This window comes from Otolemur garnettii, unplaced genomic scaffold, assembly GCF_000181295.1.
Source record: "Otolemur garnettii isolate 467f Iridium unplaced genomic scaffold, OtoGar3 scaffold00004, whole genome shotgun sequence".
NCBI classification, from domain to species: Eukaryota; Metazoa; Chordata; class Mammalia; order Primates; family Galagidae; genus Otolemur; species Otolemur garnettii.
In genome coordinates this window covers 22,621,892-22,641,705 of record NW_003852399.1, presented here as the reverse complement: position 1 = coordinate 22,641,705, position 19,814 = coordinate 22,621,892, and the positions used below count along the sequence as shown (strand labels likewise).

Sequence of the window (19,814 nt, the reverse complement as noted above, 5' to 3'; positions counted from 1 at the left end):
CCGCTCGCCGGGTCCCACCTCCGGCCGCGCCAGAGCCCCAGGCGGGGCTGCCCTCCCGGGGCAAGGGCAGGCCGCGCGCGTACCGGCGCTGAGGCGACAGGGTGGCAAATGCAGCACTCTGACCTAGCGCCGCACAGGCTAGCCGGGGCCACCACCCGCCAGACTGAGCGCGCGCTCATCCGTGCGATCGGCAATCCCCTGGCCCGCCTTCCTCAGTTCCCGCCCCGCGCTCCGCTGGACTTTCCCAGTCTCCGGGCCGATTTCCCCAAGACTGGAGCCCGGAGAGCAAGGCAGTGCCAATCGATGAGCGAGCGCTCGAACGCCGGCCGCTGGATTCCCGGGGGCTGGAGAGCCGGGCGGGTGGAGAAGCTCGCTCGCAGTCCGAGGCCTCGGCGTTGGCCCCTGGGTGCAGTGAGGGCGAAGTGGGCGGCTGAAGTTGGCTACGAGTAGAGAAGAGTGGGTGGTTGGAGTGGAGAACTTGAGAGTTCTTCCCTCTGCCCGGACCCCACGTGCCTCCACTTGAGATGGGCGCGGAGCTCAGGGCGGCGGTGGTCACAAGTTCGTGTGGCCCACCCCGGCTGAAGGGCAGTAGCGGGGCCGGGTGAGCGCCCACGCTCAAGGTGTCTGGAATGAGTTGGGCGAGGTTGGAATGCGGAGCTCTCGCAGTCTGGCGTGGAAGCCACGGGAGGTCGTTTGACATCTCCAGCGAGAGATGCAGGGTGCACCCGGCTGGGATGCTTAGCTTGAGCCGACCTTGGTGGTCGAGGAGAGGATGGAGTGATCATCCCGACTCCCCGATGGACTTAAACTTCTTACCCCGCTCCCAACAAGTGTGACCCCGCCTTCCCTTAGTCCCCGTAACACTTTTCTAAATCCATCTATAGTGACACTGGCACGTCAGACCTTCCGCCGTGTTTTCCATTTAAAGTGCTTGTGTACAGTGTCTTCCGTCTTAGATTTATCGTTGTCCTTTACTAGCACTTTCTAGGCTATTCTTTGAAAACCTACAATGCGCTATGCTGTCCTGTTGGCATAGGTTCTCTCTTTTTAATTCCTAACAACTTTATGAGATGTATATTATTGCCCATATTTTATAGGTAAGAAACGGTATACCAAGTAAATATTTTGAAATAGTTTTTCTCATTCCAAGATAAAGGCAGTTTCCCCTATATCACAACGAACTGTCTAGCACAATGATTAGTGCATAGTAAGGGATAAATATATTTGAAGGCGTACATTTGGGGGAATACATTAGGTTTCCTTCTAGGTATTCCAACACATAAAAGGAAAAAAATGTATTAACAGATACTACAAGTATCTAATAATTAACTAATCTTGTTTGTATCATCTGGAATGAAAGTAACCAGAACTCTAAAAATGTTTTCTTGGTTCTAGCACTCTTGAGCTCAGAGTTCAAGACCAGGCTGAGCAAGAGTGAGATAGCCATCTCTATTAGAAATAGAAAAAAATTGCCTGGGCTCTGTGGTGGCTGCCTGTAATCCCAGGCACTCGGGAGGCTGAGGCAGGAGGATCGTCTGAACCCAGGAATTTAAAGTTGCTGTGTGCTAAGCTGATGCTATAGGTACTCTAGCCTGGGCAACAAAGTAAGACTCTGTGTTAAATAAATAAATAAAATAAAATAAAATAAAATAAGTAGCATCAGAATTCTTCACTAAACCACTTGCAGTTGTCTCTGCTAGTTTTAGGATTCTAACCTCCATTTATTTCTTGTGACCTCTTTCTGTAAAGACTGCCATAACTGCTGTGTTGAGGACAGGCTACCAGCAAAGTGAAGAAAATTGACTGGATCTGTCCACAACATCCTCCTCGGTCTACTTTTCATACCATTCAAAGAGCCCTATCCCCAACACAAGACACACAATGCCCTCAGCAGTCACAGACTCTCACACCCTTCCCACTCCTACACTTGCTTGTCCACCTAGATCTTTCTTCTCAGGCTTACCTGGTTCTCAAACTTTTGGCTATCTGGGTCCCTTTAACACTTACAAATTTGGTAAGGACTCCAAAGAGCTTTTGTTTATGTGAGTTGTATCTATAGACAGATATTTACCACTTAGAAGTTAAAATAAAATTTTAAAATATTTGTAAATTCATTTTAAATTAAAAAGATACGAGTTTATATAACTCTACTTTCCAGAACAAAAATTTAGTGAGAAGAATGATATTGTTTTCCATCTTGGTAAATCTCCCTAATGTCTGGCTTAATAGAAGACAGCTGGATTCTCATAACTGCTTCTGCATCCAATATGTTGCAATATGTTGTTTTGGTTGAATTATGTGAAGAAAATCCAGACTTGCACAGATATATAAATTGGCAAAGGAACGACCTCATGTACCTTCCTGAAATAGTCTCAGCAACACCCTCACCAACCCCCTCCACCAGACAAAAATTTGAGAACTGTTGATCTAGGTGTCTATCTTAATGCCTTCAAAGCCTACATATTTTGTTTCTCATTAGAAAGGATCTAACAGGTATTCAGTGTTCACTAATGAAGGATATTTATGTTTTATGAGGGGACATTTTTATTTACACAAAAAATTCTAATTGATTGGTAAGCAACACAGCACAGAATAGAACTCAATGGTAGTTAAACATTTTTGTTACCTAATCTACCTAGTTGGCTATTTAGGCTAATCAATCAAATAGCTCATACATGAGAAAGCACTTTGAAATCCATAAAAAACCTATAACTATAAAGTGATTAGTGATTAGTGATTAGTATTGGTTGTTCCATTACAGTTGGACTAGTAATTCTGGCTGGTCAGTGTTCTGATCTACACCTTATAAAACATAAGAGACCCATATGGTTCTTAATCTGCATCCCCCGGATCCACAGATGAGCTTCAAATGGTCTCATAAGCCTTCTGAAATTGTGTGAAAGTTTTGTTGTCATGTATTTTTTATTTTTATTTTTGTAGGATTTATTGGTAGGTGCAAATGAGGCTGAGCACAGTAGACGCCCTCATGAGTGAATACAGGGCCTGTCATTTGTCTAAGCGGCCTCAACTGGGGATATATTTGACCCTGTAGACATCTAGGATGACCTGCTTCTCAGCCACCATATCTTCAAATTCATCTGCACTAAACTTGGTAAACTCCTACTTCTTTGAGATGTTACTCTTCTGGTAGTAGCCAGGGAACTTGAACTTGGCCCTGTTTAAGGCCTCAATCACATGCTCCTGTTCTGTAGTTTGATGTGGATGGACATGATGACTTGGTCAATAGGAATCCTGGCCACAGTGTCCTGGGGCTTTCCAAAGGCACCACAATAACGGTTTGGAGCCTAGGACCTTCAACCAGGAGGTGCGGTCTTCCTTGAGCATGGAGTCCGCTAGCTGCTGCAGATGAGCATCCTTCACACCCACCAGCAAGATGGTGGCAGTGTCCAGGCCAGGCAGCTTGTCCAGTGGCCTCAACACTGACATCCCAGTCGCAGGCCAAACCGCCACTCCTGGGGTGTGCACTAGCTATTATCATGTATTTTTATAGGGAGAATATTTGTTATTTTAAGCAGATTCTTTTGTGTGCATGTTTGTTACTTTTAAAAATGATTTCAGATTAATAGGAGTGTACAAATGTTTACATTGTTTTCAACTCTAAGGTAAAGTTCAAGTGGTAGTTGAGCCTTTTTCTTAAGAGATTGTGTCAACCATGTTTTTTTAAAGTTTGAAAAAAATTGAATGAGGCAACCATTTGAGTTGCTTCTTAATCCTTTTCCAAGAGGTTCTGGAACTTCTCAAGTAGATGTAATTGGGAGGGGAGAAGTACATGGACTGCTTCTTTTTTCCCTAGATATATTTTGAAAAGGGCCGTAATCTTCCACTTTATGGAAACATGCCCTTAAATAATAAGTCCTTTTGTTAGGTTTTAAACTTTTCTTCTTTGTTTGGTTATCACAGATAATAGTTTAATTTTTACTCTTGTCATCAATAAAGTTTGTACCATCCCATTGTCAACTCTGTTCCGTTTAGTAGCATTTCAGAATCTCATCAACACTGTGAGGTTAGAATGAGAATTTAAGTTTACTCTGAGTGTCGTCTTTTTTTAAAAGAAAATTGATGATAGTGGGTTACTTGGCATGCTTCCAAACAAATCTTGTGCCTTCCCCTCAAAGAAATATTCTCTTCTAGAAAGAGAAAACGAACTTGAATAAACATAAATAACAAGAGGGGAAAGAAAAACTTTTCTTAAAAAAAGATTGCTGTTAAATAAATGAGATTTCCTTACAAGTAAATTCTAATTTCCACTGGAGCTGAATAATATAGGATTCTAAATGAGAACCATCAATCTTGGCAGCTTCTATACCAGTTCACTAGTGCATTTATTGTGGTTATTATTTATTATATTCGATCCTCTGACAGCACATCCAGCATTGTACTACATAGTCAAATACATAATCCTGGCTGTAAATTAAATAGCCCCAATTCACACAGATTTAGTTTTGCCCTCATAAACTCAACTTCTTAATTGTGAAACCGGACCATAGAATGTGTATGAACTCAGTTGCCCCCACCAAGAAAAAAGTGAAGGGAGAGTTAACTGTAGACAGTGGTATTTATAAAGAGATGCTCTGAGCATTTTTCTTGTTGTTTAACTGTTAAGTTCCAAAATGCACATAACTTTGTGTTTCAGTTCTTACCATGACTGATTGAGGATATAAACTGAAAACACATGTAAGATGAAATTTCATCCCCTGTCCCCATGAGTCCATCAGAAGTGAATTTGGTAACTGTGATGGCAGCCTAATGGCTCTTTGTAGGGAAATATTGCTAATTTCAGGCTTATGTAATTTGTTTGTGCTCTGCAAAATCCAAAATGGATTTGAATTTCCCCATTTGGCAAATACAGTCATCCCTCAGTGTGGAGGGTATACATGCGGGATTGGTTGCAGACCCCTCACCATATATTAAAATCAGGGCATCCTTTAGTCCAGCCAGCCCTGAGGAACCTGAGTATATAAATGGCCCACTGTATACACAGTTTGGCACCCCACAAGTAATGAATCCAAGCACGTGTTCAGTGGCATCCCCATGTTTTTCAAGGGTTAACTTCAGCAGATAAAGGCAAAGGTGTTTAGAATTTAATAGTGCTGGCTTTGATCTAAGTAAATGACCTTGGTAAGTAACTTAACTTCTTATACCTCATATTCCCGCCTATAAAAATGGAGAAAAACAGGAGACTCCTTTATCTACATGCCTGAAGTGAGATAACAATAATTGCTAAAATGTATTGAATGCCTATGGTATACTATGCATTCAGACCTCAAATAATCCTAAGAAAATGATGCTATTATTATCCCCATTTTTCAAATGAACAAACAGGCACAGGGCAGTTCAGTAATTTTCTCAAGATCACACAGATATTAATAGTAAACAGCCAGCATTTAAACTCAGGCAGTCTGACTCTGGAGCATGGACTCATTCATTCTACTATGTTGTATATAAAGCACTTGATACAATGCCAGGCACCCAATATGTGCTCAATAAGTGACAGTTATGTTATTAAAAATATAAGCAATATAAGTAAAACAGCTTGCTGATTTATTTATTTATTTAGAGACAGAGTCTCACTCTGTTGCCCCATGCAAGAGTGCCACAGTGTCTGCCTAGCTCATAGCAACCTCAAACTGCTTGGTTCAAGAGATCCTTCTGCCTCGGCCTCCTGAGTAGCTGGGATTACAGGCACCCAGCACAGTGCCCAGCTAATTTTTTTCTATTTTTGTAGAGACAGGTCCCACTCTTGTTGAGGCTGGTCTGGAACTTCTGAGCTTAAGGAATCCTCCCACCTCAGCCTCCCAGAGGGCTAGGGTTATAGGCATGAGCCACCCCACCTGGCTTGCAAAACACTTATTATTCTTTGCTATTATGCAATTTAAAATAAAATCTATATAGTTACATTTCTTTTTGTTTTCCAGGAGTAAATCATACTACCCCTCTCAGATTTATTTTTTAAAAGTTTTCTGTCCTTGAGTTTTAGAAAAGAGTGTCAATTAGATGAGGCATAAGTCTGGCTTTTTGCCCCTTGTAATTTTTTTCAGTGATGAGAGGAGGCAGTATTTACAATGTCCTCTGAAGATCAGAGGACCCTAGTTTGGTGATCTCCTTAATCTTCAGGAAAGATATATGACAGATTTTTTTTCTGATTTGTAAGAATATATCAAACCCTATAAAATGGCTCAGTCTATGAAAATACAAGTCATTTCTACTCACAAATAGATTATTCCAGTTTCATCATGAAAAGAATATTTTCCTTAGAAATCCCAGGCAGGTTTGCATTTTGAATACACACCAGCTGTGATGGACAAGAACAATCTGAACCTTCTGATTCCTGAAGTCCGTTGCCTCCATTGCATAGCACATGATATTAAAGAAATTACATCAAAAGTATTTCAGGGCAGTGCCTGTGGCTCAAGGAGTAGGGCACCAGCCCCATATGCTGGACGTGGTGGGTTAAAACCAAGCCCCGACCAAAAACTGCAGGAAAAAAAAAGTATTTCAACATAAAAATGTTATTTTTGTTCTCAATAAAGTGAACTAAGTGAAGAAAAGTTAAGTACTTAGAAGTTTATGTTGGTTCTGGTTACCAAGGCACATTAGTCACCATAACTTTTCCCCCCATGTGATTATTATTATCTCTGCTTAAATATAGACACTCCCGAGATGGTAATCTCAATTTATAAATACTCTTAAATGTTAAATTTCATAAAATAATTCTAGCTTTTAAAAGCTTGACTCAAGGGCAATTAATGGCAGTTAACAGGTAGACAAGTGTGATTTGGAGGCTGTCGCAGCTGGCCGGTAAACAGGAAAGGAAGAGGCTAGTCCTAGAGCCGCTGTGCTGATTGTGCTCCTTCTGGATTAGAACCAGAAGTTCTAACCTTCAGTTCTCCAGAGACCAGGATATACTGGCATGAGGTTCCTCTGGGCACTTTACCATTTTTCATTGCCTCACATAGGCAGAAGCAGAGAGCCAAGGCTGCCTACAGTGCACACTTACTCTTCCCGACTTCCACCCCAACTTCCTATTCAGTAGATGATGTCTTTCAAGAAGTCTGTTCTCACAGCATCTTCTGCCCTCATCAGAATTAACTGATTTCCTCCACATGCTCCTTCTAGTACAGGCATCAGAGCTGTTCTGGCAAGTCACTTCTAGGACATTCTGCGGACCTCTGAAATAACAACAGGAAGAGTTGAGTCATGGACCTCTCTCTGAAGATGGGGAAGTACTCTGAATTCACTGATCCCACTGATGGCCCATGGACTGGTGCATTTGTAAATGTGGAGAGCAGCATTAGGGTATTTGGGTGCTCTATCTTTGTTGAGGAATAAATAAGGAAAATGAGAAAGAGCAGGCTCCAGGTAAATGGGGACTTTTGTCTGGTTTCTTCAATGCCATGTCCTCAGCACCTGTAAGAGTACCTGTTGCCAAATAGACGCTTGGTAAACTTGCCCTGACATTAGTGCCAAGTGGAGACAGTGAAGACTTCTAGTTGCCAGCTTTGGAGCCCAGGCTCAAAGGGAGAAAAATCTTCTATGCTTGTTCTTAGGAAGAGCCAATACACCTAGCTGCAGGCTGAGACACACATATTCGTATGTATTGAGAGTCAAGATACTGAGTTATGAGTTTTTAATGATTCTGGTATCAAAACCATAGTTTTCCATAACTTTATTGTCAATATTTAATATTTCCACTATGCTAAGTTCAATGTGCTGTGCTTTTTGTGGCCTCACCTGGCCTTATATTGTAAGTTTGGACACTACTTATTTTATTGACTATTAAAATAAGCAGGACTTTTGAGTCTCTCACTCAGCAGAAACTCTCAGAAAAAAGGCTTTCAAAACATTCTTCTTTAGAAAGGTGTGAAGTTACACTTTGCTTCAGGTCTATAGACAGATATCAGCTCCATTGTGTATAACATTAAGCTACTCTTTAGCATCAGTGGTAGAGGTGATGAAATTAATGCCCAGTGTGAAGTCAAGATCAGAGAAGAGTGCTCACTTTGGCAGTACATATACTAAAATTGGAACGATACAGAGAAGATTAGCCTGGCCCCTGTGCAAGGATGACACACAAATTCATAAAGTGTTCCATATTTTTACATGAGAAAATGCTCATCATCTTTAATCATCAGAGAACTGCAAATCAAAACCACTTTGTATCATCTAACTTCAGTAAGAGTAGCCCACATAACAAAATCCCAAAACTACAGATGTTGGTGCAGTTGTGGAGAAAAGGGAACGCTTCTGCACTGCTGGTGGGAATGCAAGCTAATATGTTCCTTTTGGAAAGAAGTTTGGAGAACACTCAGGGATCTAAAAGTAGACTGCCATTTGATTCTGCAATTCCTCTACTAGGTGTATATCCAAAAGACCAAAAATCACTTTGCAACAAACATATTTGCACTGGATTGTTCATTGCAGCTCAGTTCATAATTGCCAAGTCATGGAAGAAGCCAAGTGCCCATTGACCCATGAATAGATTAATAAAAATTGTGGTATATGTATACCATGGAATACTATGCAGCCTTAAAAAAGATGAAAACTTTACCTCTTTTATGTTTACATGCATGAAGCTGGAACATCTTCGTAGTAAAGTATCCCAAGAATGGAAGAGAAAGTATCCAATGTACTCAGTACTTTTATGAAACCAATTTATAATCACTCACACTTTCTTATGAAAGATAGATCACAACTATAGTCCAGGATGAAGGAAACAAGTGGAGGGGGATGGGAGAGGAGAGGGGAGGTTTGACAGAGGGAGGGCAAATGGTGGGACCATTATGGAGCGTATTGCAAGGGTACAAGTCAAATCTATCACATATAGAACACAAATGTCTTAACACAATAATCAAGTAAATGAGGTGAGAGCTATATTAGTTTGATGTAAGCATTCAAAATTGTATTAAAAAAATCAACATATTGTACCTCACAAACGCATAAATGTGTTCATGATCTATGTGTATATGACTTAATAAAAGGAAAAAAAATAAAAAAATATTACAAGAAAAACAAAAAGATCAGAGAACAGAGAAGCCCACCTGGATAGCCAGACACTTGTAGTACAAATTCAAGATGTGTTCAATGTTTTATGAATTCTTGTTTCATAGTCACTATCATATTAAAATGTTAAGTACGAAGAGCACCTCCCACCTTAAAACTCCAAGGTGAATTGTTTGTTATTCATCATTTGCCATTATCAATATTGTCTTTTCTCCCTTAATGTGTATTTGCTTGAGTTTATTATTCAGCAAAATAAAATCAATTGCTATACTTTCGAACCCTTGAAATGTGATAAGGATTGTAGACAATGTAGAAATTCGTATTACCTGACTCCATCACTTAATGATGGTGGTTCTGCTTTGTGAGGGTAGTCACTGCAAAGGCAGTGGAGCTGATGAGCTTGTGGGAAACAGATATTGCAATAAATATAAGCAACATTTATTCCCTCAACAAATATGTGCTACTACATGCTGGTCATTCTTCACGTGCTAGGACTACTCAGTAAACAAATATGATTTTAATAAATATAAGCTATACCAGAAACACGGGGGAAAACCACTTGATTTGAGAAGTGAGGGATAAGTAGGAAATTGTAAGAGGTAATGGGAAAGCATTCCAGGCAGAAGAACATTAAGTGGAGATAGGAGAGAAGAATAGAATGTGTTCTGGGAATGCAAAGTAGTTTGGTATTGCTGATTCAAAAGTTAGGGGTGGGGAGGGAGATAATAAGATTGAAATAAAATCAGAAATTACATCATTAAAAATTATAAATGACATGCAAATAAGTGTAGTTTTATTTTATATAATGCAAGAGATGGGGAGCCCTAGAAGAATTTTGAGCAATGCAGTCATGCTCTATCTTTGATGGAGCCTGGGATGGGAGAGAGAGGACATATGGAGACCAGTCAGAAGGAGGCTACAGACAGAGATGAGATGAGTGGAGTGATGCCTCATATCGGTAGGATCTAAGATTGCCAGATTTCTAGTTTGAGCATCTGGATGCTGGTATCTTTGCCAATCATGGGGAATATGGGAAAGGGGGTGAGGTAGGCAGAACAGAGAAAATAATGAGTACAACTTGGAGTCAGCACATTTAGGCAGAGAAGTGGGATAGGCAGCCAGATATACTGTGTATTCCAGAGAAGAAAAATGGGCTCAAGATAGAACCTAATTATTGGCATGGATAAATTGGCTTTTGGAGAATGTAAGAACCATCAGTATTTCAAGGGGTTGTGGTGGTAGAGGAAAAGGAACCAACCATCAAGGGAGAATGTGAAGGAACAGCCAGTGGATAGGAAAAGATGCAGAAAAGTTTGGTTTCACAGACATCAACTGAAGAATATTTTAAGAAGAGAGGAAATGCAAAGTGTGTCAGTGCCCAAGAGAGCTCAAGTTATGAAAGGCCAAGATATGAAGAGGAACTCTCAGAATTTTCCACAAGGATGTCAAATGTGCATATCTGAAGGCTTCTCAGAAATCTCTCTGGCCTTTAATTTAGATCAAAACTGAATTATTGATGATCTTTTTCTCATTTCTTCTAGCATTTTGCCGTTTCCCCCTCAGTTTGCTATGTTACAGCATTATCTTTCTCTCATCTAACTTTAAGAATGTCCAGGATGGTCCCTGGACACAACATAGACGTACATAAAGTCTGTCTCCACCACTGACTGGCCTCTTTTTTATTTCCCCTCTCTCCTCCTCAGTCTCACTTACATTCCCTTCCTTGGACTTCAGACTTCCAACACGTTGACTTTATCTCAGCTTCACCAGTCTTCCTGCAGAAAGGATTCTCAGCAAAAAACTTTATAAAGGAATCCATCTTGAAGCCAAATATGGTTTCTTTTCTTTCTTTCTTTCTTTCTTTTTTTTTTTTGTTGTTGCAGTTTTTGGCTGGGGCTAGGTTTGAACCCACCACCTCCAGTATATGAGGTTGGCACTCTACACTTTGAGCCCCAGACATGGCCCCCAAATATGATTTCTTTTCTAGAGTTCTATAATTTAACAGGTTGTGAGTGGAAGTTTCAGGGTGGAATTTCAGTGGGTGGGGGAGAGACTTGGGGTCAGTAGGCTTCCCTAGTGCCCTTTATTGCAAAGCAATCTCTGCCTCAGGTAGGAGAAGAGTCAGCGCAAGAATGTCTAATTTTTCCTCCTAGAGCCATACTAAACCTTTGGAAGACTTAAAGGTCACAAACATTTATTATATCTGTAATGTTCTTTTTGGAAATTATATTTTTGGCTGATAGTATTTCAATGTACTTAGTTGCTAACATAATAGCCAAAAAACACGTATCTTTTATCTTGTTTAATGTCAATTACTCTGTCACCATTTTGCTTGGTGCTATTGGAGTAATTTCGAAAGTGGTTTGGGACAGACAAGTTCAGCCCTACAGGCCATATAGATCTATGTCTTCTGAATCAGCTGTTTCCTATTACATTTTTAAAGCAATATTAATGACTGACTTCTGTACAGCCAAGTACTTTTATCATGCTTTTAATTTAATTCAGTTGTTTAGAAAAGGAAAAAAATTTTCGTTAATCATTTTTTTTATTACTATAGCTGTGTACATTAATGTAATCACAGGGTACAATGTGCTGGTTTTATATACAATTTGAAATGCTTTCATCAAACTGGTTAACAGAGCCTTCATGGCATTTTCTTACTTATTGTGTTAAGACATTTATATTCTACACCTAGTAAATTTCACACATACCCTTGTAAGATGCATCATAGGGGTGGTCCCTCCACCCATCTTCCCCCCTCCCCTCCCCTCCCTCTCTCTTTTTCCCTTCTTCTTGGGCTATAATTGGGTTATAGCTTTCATAAGAAAGCTATAAATTGGTTTCATAGTAAGACTGAGTACATTGGATACTTTTTCTTCCATTCTTGAGATACTTTGCTAAGAAGGATATGTTCCAGCTCCATCCATGTAAACATAAAAGAGGTAAAGTCTCCATCTTTCTTTAAGGCTGCATAATATTCCATGGTGTACATATACCACAATTTATTGATCCATTCACGGGATGGGCACTTGGGCTTCTTCCATGACTTAACAATTATGAGTTGGGCTGCAATAAACATTCCGGTTCATATGTCTTTGTTATAATGTGATTTTTGGTCTTCTGGCTATATACCTAGTAGAGGAATTGTAGGATAGAATGGCAGGTCTATTTTTAGATTTCTAAGTGTTCTCCAAGCATCTTTCCAGAAGGAATGTATAGGTTTGCATTCCCACCAGCAATGTAGAAGTGTTCCCTTATCTACACATCCACACCAACATGTTTGGTTTTGGGATTTTGTGTTGTGGGCTAATTTTACTGGAGTTAGATGATATCTCAAAGTAGTTTTGATTTGCATTTCTCCAATGATTAAGGATGATGAGCATTTTTTCTTTCTTTTTTTTTTTTTTATAAATTTTATTTTATTTATTTTAATTCTTTTTGTTTTTCTTTATTTGGGTGGGTTTGAACCCCTCACCTCTGGCATACGGGGCTGGCGCCCTACCCTTTTGAGCCACAGGCACTGCCTGAAGGCTGCATGGATTTTTTTTTTTTCAGTTATTGGCCAGGGCTGGGTTTGAACCCACCACCTCTGGCATATGGGGCCAATGCCCTACTCTTTTGAGCATTTTTTCACGTGTCTGTAGGCCATGTGCCTGTCTTCTTCAGAGAAGTTTCTCTTCAAGTCCTTTGCCCACCCTGAGATGGGATCACTTATTCTTTTCTTGCTAATACATTTGAGTTCTCTGTGGATTCTGGTTATTAAACCTTTGTTGGAGACATCATGTACAAATATCTTCTCCTGTTCTAAGGGCTATCTGCTTGCTTTACTTACTGTGTTCTTGGCTGTGCAGAAGTTTTTTGGTTTGATGAGGTCCCAGTAGTGTATTTTTGATGTTGCTTCAATTGCCTGGGATGTTAACAAATGGAAAAACATACCATGTTCATGGCTGGGAAGAATCAACATTGTTAAAATGTCCATACTACCCAAAGCAATATATAATTTTAATGCAATCCCTATTAAAGCTCCATGGTCATACTTTAAAGATCTCATAAAAATAATACCTCATTATATATGGAATCAGAAAAAACCTCAAATAGCCAAGACATTATTACTCAGAAATAAAAATAAAGTTGGAGGAATTATGCTACCAGACCTCAGACTATACTATAAATCGATAGTGATCAAAACAGCATGGTACTGGCACAAAAACAGAGGTAGACGTATGGAACAGAATGGAGAACCAAGATGTGAACCCAGCTACTTAGTTATTTGATCTTTGACAAGCCAGTTAAAAACATTGAGTGGGGGAAAAGATTCCCTATTTAACAAATGGTGCTGAGTGAACTGGCTGGCGACCTGTAGAAGACTGAAACTGGACTCACACTTCTCACCGTTAACTAAGATAGACTCTCACTAGATTAAAGATTTAAACTTAAGACATGAAACTATAAAAATACTAGAAGAAAGTGCAGGAAAAACTCTTGAAGAAATCGGCCTGGGCGAATATTTTATGAGAAGGACCTCCCGGGGCAAATGAAGCATCATTAATCATTTTTTTAAGATTCAGTTGATGCATGCAATAGGTACAGATATCATATTTCCTAAAATAATCTCTGCTGAAGTTCTCTGATTGGAAAAAAAGAATAGTCCAATGAGTGAAAAATGTTATTTGTTATGAACTTTTTTTTGTTAATTAAATCATAGCTGTGTACATTAATACAGTCATGGGGTACAGTGTGGTGGAGGGAGGGTGATTGGTGGGATCACGCTTTTGGTTCATCTTATAAGGGTACGTGTGAATCTTTCTAAATGTAGAATATAAATGTCTTAACACAATAACCAAGAAAATGACATGAAGGCTATGTTATGAACTTTGTTTTTAAAACTAATGATAAATGACAAGAGAATTTGCCTATTCTAATACACAATGGAAAGCTATATTAATTTTGCTCAGTGTAAATGTGTTCTGCTTCCATTGATATGTTTGTATCTCATGTAAATTATTTATGCTTTTAATCCTTTATTTACATTTAAGCCTCAGGGAACAAGATTCCTAATAAATGCATTGTGTAAAAATATTATTTTACCAAAAGAGAGGAGGAAGCATATAAGCCCAAAGAGATCCTAACCAGCAATGGCACATTACTAGAGGCAGCTCTGGATCCTGACCAGGAAGCTCAGTCACAAGCACTGAGGGGCAGGTAGCAGGAGATTAACAGTGTTTTTCATTTAAGTTAAATTTGTGTTATGTAAGAAATGCAGAAGGAAAATCTTTAGCACATCCCTTAACTGTCTCACTAGAATAAATTGGATGAACTGATAATAACTATAGTATTTAAGGAAAAGTACTCTCTAAGAAATAGAAGCATTATTCCAAAGGAATGATGAGAAATTTATCATAAGAAAAGAGAGCTGAGCAGATATGTAGGAGTAGTAATAATCTACTCAGGACCTGGTGTGATTTTATTTTCTCTGAGGTGCTGTCAAGGATCATTAAGTAGAAGAGGCATTTATAGAATCATAAGATTGTCAGAGCTGAAAGGGTCATCTCTAGTCCAATCTTCTAATTTTACAGGTGAGAAAACCCATACCCACTTTTACAAGGGCAGTAATACTCTTTGAATTCTGCTGGGAGATAGAACTTCTGGGGGAAATGGAGACCTAGAAGGAAGCATAAGGAGATGGGGAAAAAAAGATGGACTGATTTTCAGAAAGGAATCCCAAGTCATGGAAAAAGCATGCTATATGAAGGGTTGAGGTTCAAGGAATATCCCAACAGATGGGTAGTACACAGCCGTAACAGGGAGGCCAGTCAATTGGGACTTGAAATCCATGTAGGTAGTGGGCCCTGAATAACTGGGACCTTACTTATTCATCTTCAACCCAGAGGCAAGTGTTCTGTCCCCATAAAGAAGAGAAGTCTAATAAGAGTAAGGCAAGGCATCAATACCAGAAAGAATGGGATGCCAGTTAGGCTAAAAACAGGTAATCAGCATTGAACTAGATTGGATAGTTAAGATGGGTGTTATAGTTTTACAGCAAGAAAGATTCCTAGTTCTGGGCACAGTGTCGAGCTCATAGACACAAAGTAGAAAAATGGTATGTTCCAAGATACTAGGATAGAACCCCTATATTTCTTTTAAGAAAAGAAGTTCTTCTAAGAAACACTAGTATGTGGAAATTCAGTGGTTCCAGCTATGAGAGAAGAGGGCTTCAAGTCTCATGAAAATAGAATCAGTCACTACTAACATCCTAGACCCAACTCCATTAAAAACAATTTTTGTGCATTATTAGATTACTTTTCAGGTTTAATAGATATCTTAGTTCATTCAGTCTACTATATCAAAAATACTATAAACTGAGTGGCATATGAACAATTTATCTTTCACAGTTCTGAAGACTGGTAAATCCAAGATTAAGATGAGCAAATTTAGAGTCTGGTGAGGGGCCGCTTCCTGGTTAATAAAAAACTGACTTTTTGTTGTATTCTTCTAGGGTAGAAAGGGGCAAAGGAGGTCTCTGAGGTCTCTTTCATATGGTACTAATACTATACATGAGAGCTCTTCCCTCAAGACCTAATTATTTCCTACTGGCCTCACCTCCAAATGACATCTCATGGGTGTTAAGATTTATCATATAAATTTTGGGGAGGACATAAACACTCAGTTTATGGCAATAGATGAACCTAATCCAGGGATTTTACTCTAACAATTCTGAAATATAGCTTATATTAATTATTATAGCAATATGAAGATGAAGAAGTAGAAGAAAATTTGCTCTCTCCTTCCTTATTAATATTAATTGTTCTCATGTATGAATTTAATAATATAAATTTAAATTGTGTTCCTTACTTTTTTCCCAGCAAAAAAGAGAAAAATGAAGAATAATGAAATTATAACTGGACTATTGTACCAAATTTTAGAAAATGTGTGCTTTTTGGAAATCAATGATAATTTCAAAATTTACTGAGACCCTACCATGGGAAAGAGCTTTGGACTGAAGGTTATTATGGTATGACATTTCATGTTACATGTCAACTTCACTAGGCTATGTGGTGCCCAGTAGTTTGGTCAGACACCAGTATAGATGTTGCTATGGGGGTATTTTTGAATATAATTAATATTTAAATCAGTAGATTTTGAGTAAAGCAGATAACCTCTAATAACACAGTGGGTCCTTTTCCAATTTACTTAAAGACCTTAAGAATAAAGAATGAGGTTTCATGAAGAACGAATTCTCCTCAAAAGCATAATATAGAAACTACCTGAGTTTTCATCCTGCTGTCCTGGAGAATGTGGACTCAAGACTGCTGCAATAACTCTTGCTTGAATTTCCAGACTGCTAACCTGCTCTACAAATTTTAGACTTTCCCTCTTGTATAATTGTATGAGACAATTCTTTAAAATAAATCTCTGTATAGCTATATATTTATCATCCATCTATCTATGCTATCAGTTCTGTTTTGCAGGAGAACTCTGACTAATACCCCTAACCTATTCTCACACTGAAAATTAACAAAATGCAGAAAAAACCTTCAGTATCTCAAGTAGCTTGATCTGATGAGGTCAGTAGCATTTGGATATCTTCTTCAAGTGTTATCAGGAAAACAACACATCACAATACATTGTATTTCAATTTCTCATGCCAAGACTTGATTAGTTTTGTCTAACTTTGAATCACAATAAATCTTTCAACTACTGAATCTCTGCCATTTTTCCTTTCAGGAGCTTTTTAAGCCAAGTTTTAGTGGGAACATGTGAAAATATCTGTGAGGCCATGGCAGATAGAGAAATCTGAGAATTTGAAGGGCACTTTGATGAGCAGCCTAGATCATTATGAATAAATCATTGCCAAGCGTTTAGTTAAAAAATAGTGTCAAGTCAAGCAATTAATTTATTATTTGTAATTAATTGCAAAACATTTAATAAAACCATAGGTTTAAAAAAATATTTTCCATTCATATTTTTATGTTTCTTAAATTTAATGTGAACTAAGAGGATTTCTGAACTCCCTTATTAGTTTTAGGTACAGAAAGTTAAATAATTTGAGCAGTGGTTTATTCTCAACCAATAGCCATAGTGAATTTTTAAAAACATGTCAAATAACTTCATACCTACTCAAAAGTATCTAAGGACTTCCTAAGCCACTCTGAGAAAAACTGAAGTCCTCTCAAACTGTGTTAACCACTACTTAATCTGCATCTTCCTCTATGTGCCCTGGTTATTGCTTTGACCTCATGTCTCACCATAGTTTTCTTAAGGGGAGAGAGAGGGAAAGGGTAGGAGAGGCGATGGAGGTGGTGGGTAGGGAGAGTAGGGTGGTGGGTGGAGGGAAGATATTTTAAGGAGTTAGCTTATGCAATAATGGGGGTTGGCAAGTCTGAAATCTGCAGGGCAGGATGGCAGGCTGGAGATTCAGGGAAGAGTTGATATTGAACCTCAAGTTCAAGGTAGGAATTCATTCTTCTTCACAGGGAATTTTCAATCTTTGCTGTTAAGGCTTTTGGCTGATTAGATGTGGCCCACCTACAGACATGGGGTCATTTGCTTTACTCAAAGCCTACTGTTTTAAGTGTTAATCTCATTTAAGAAACATTAATACATCCAGAGTAACATCTAGACTGGTGTTTGACTAAATATCTGGGTATCATGACTTAGTCAAGTAGACACATAAAATTAACCATCACAGTGGTATTATCTAAAGAAATGAGATCCAAAGTTAAGGGAAAATGGAAAGGAGGATAGAGGAGAATGGTGGGAAGTCCCAGTGAGGAGCAAGGGGGACATTGACTCCAAATACAATCTGATTTCATGCTGGGTCAATTGGCTAATTAATTAGAGAGTTTTATCAATCTTTACATAAGAATGCAATTGGTTCCAGAATCAAGAATCAAAGTAACCAGGTAGATATTACATGATCATCAATTGTTAGGGCAAGTTAGGGTACAGTAATAGCTCAGGTCATTGACACTTCAGCTGTGTATGTTGAATTTACTTATTTGATAGTTATGACACCTTGTTTCATTTCTCCTCATACCACATAATAAAATACTAAATAAGCTGTGCATTGTATTAGAACAAAGGTATTCTCAATGCTTAGGTTTATTCAATATATATTTGTATATTTTCCTAATTTCCTGTTTTTAAATTATGAAAATAGTTTTAGAAAAATGTCATGTGATAGTGAATACTAGCAAACAACTAGTTACTAGTGGTGGATGAATAAGTGAAGGAGATGTCATTACAAGTTCCATTTTATAAATAAACAAACAGATCCAGAGATCAAAGATTTGTTCATGTCTGCAAAGCTGGTAAGTGGCAAATTTGGTCCTTATAGGTCTTCTGATTCCAAATTTTATGGCTTTAATAAGTGTAATATAAAATTATTTTTAAAAAAGTAGAGTTCTTAATGGCTGTTGAAAGATATAATAGCCATGTAATAAGAACCCTAAGCACTTACCGTGTCTAAAACTTAAATGAAGTGAATGCAAGTAAGGGATGCAGAGGAAATACATTAAAAATACTACATAATCATTTCACATCATGAAGGATTACTATGGACCATTGAGAAAAAACAATAAAAAACAGTCCAACCAAGCATGCAGAAATCAGAAATTGAATTGCTCTTTAGAAACAAGTATAACTAGCAATTGTAAAGATATTTTTAATCTATGCATTAAGTACTAGATATAACCTCTGAACTCTGCATCTTTCTCTTTCCCTTTTCACCATTTTAATAGTCAAATCATTTTGGTCATTTTTTCAACATTTGAAATGTGAGCATTGACGACTTTGTCAATATAATGTTATGAAGTTTATAACTCAAATTTGAGAATGTAAAAAAATCCACTTCTAAACTCCAAATTCCTCCTTTCCATTTTCTTTTTAGGAGAGGGGGTGACTGTTTACTACTGACAATAAGTGTCAGCAATAGCAGAATTATCTTCAGCAGAACTTGATCTCAGTCCTGATTATCTGACTGATGAGTCACTCTTTGTAATGACGATGGTCTAGACGGCAGGAACTCTGGACTCCTTCAATCATGTGTCCTGTTGGATGACGGTAAAATCTGAGACAGACAAAGGAAAAATAACAAAGAAATTTATACTCTTACGGAAGGTCAGATTTTAAGATTCTTTAAATTTTATAAACAACAGAATAAAAGGAGAGATTATTAGTCTGGTGAAACATGAATGCAGTTACCCATCTGGAGAAATCTGCATTGGTAAATTTAATGTTGGGAATTATTGAATGACTCTATAAGCCATAGAGTATTTTTTAAAATCTTTGTCCCTCAACTTCTACATGAAATCAACTATTTAAAGTTAAAAACCAAACATAGCAAAAATAAAGTCTTTCCTGTTGTGCTTTTCTAAGCTTCCTTGAGATATACGTACGTAACTTGGGTGAATATGACAACATTATAAAATATGTTTTGTTTCTTATCTGCTTCTTATCCGGGAATCTTAATTTTTAGTAAGATTATTCATCTCATAAAGATGAGACTTCTTTGCTTTTTGCATACACTAAGAAAATACATTTCACATGTGATTTTTGGTGTCTATAGGAAGCAAAGCATAGCTGCAACTGCATTAGCTTGTTACTGGGACAGGTGTTGGGATTGATCCATTCTGAATACTTAACAATTGAAGAAATAATAATATTTAAGAAACTCTGGGGAAAAGAAGAACCTCTGCTGAGATATTATACCCCAACTTTAGGAATGCGAGGAAGACTAGTGTTGAAATTCTAAGAGGTAAAGGCCCGTTGGAAGAAGAGAAGCCTGGTGTATC

At 38.3% G+C, this 19,814-nt stretch overlaps 1 non-coding gene across 1 annotated transcript; it reads left to right on the top strand.

Annotated features, from left to right (window-relative positions):
* Positions 1-8,012: 8,012 nt before the first annotated feature.
* Positions 8,013-8,119, top strand: LOC111728154. The gene has a single exon (XR_002775539.1). It is a non-coding gene; the product is annotated as a U6 spliceosomal RNA (small nuclear RNA).
* Positions 8,120-19,814: the final 11,695 nt, after the last annotated feature.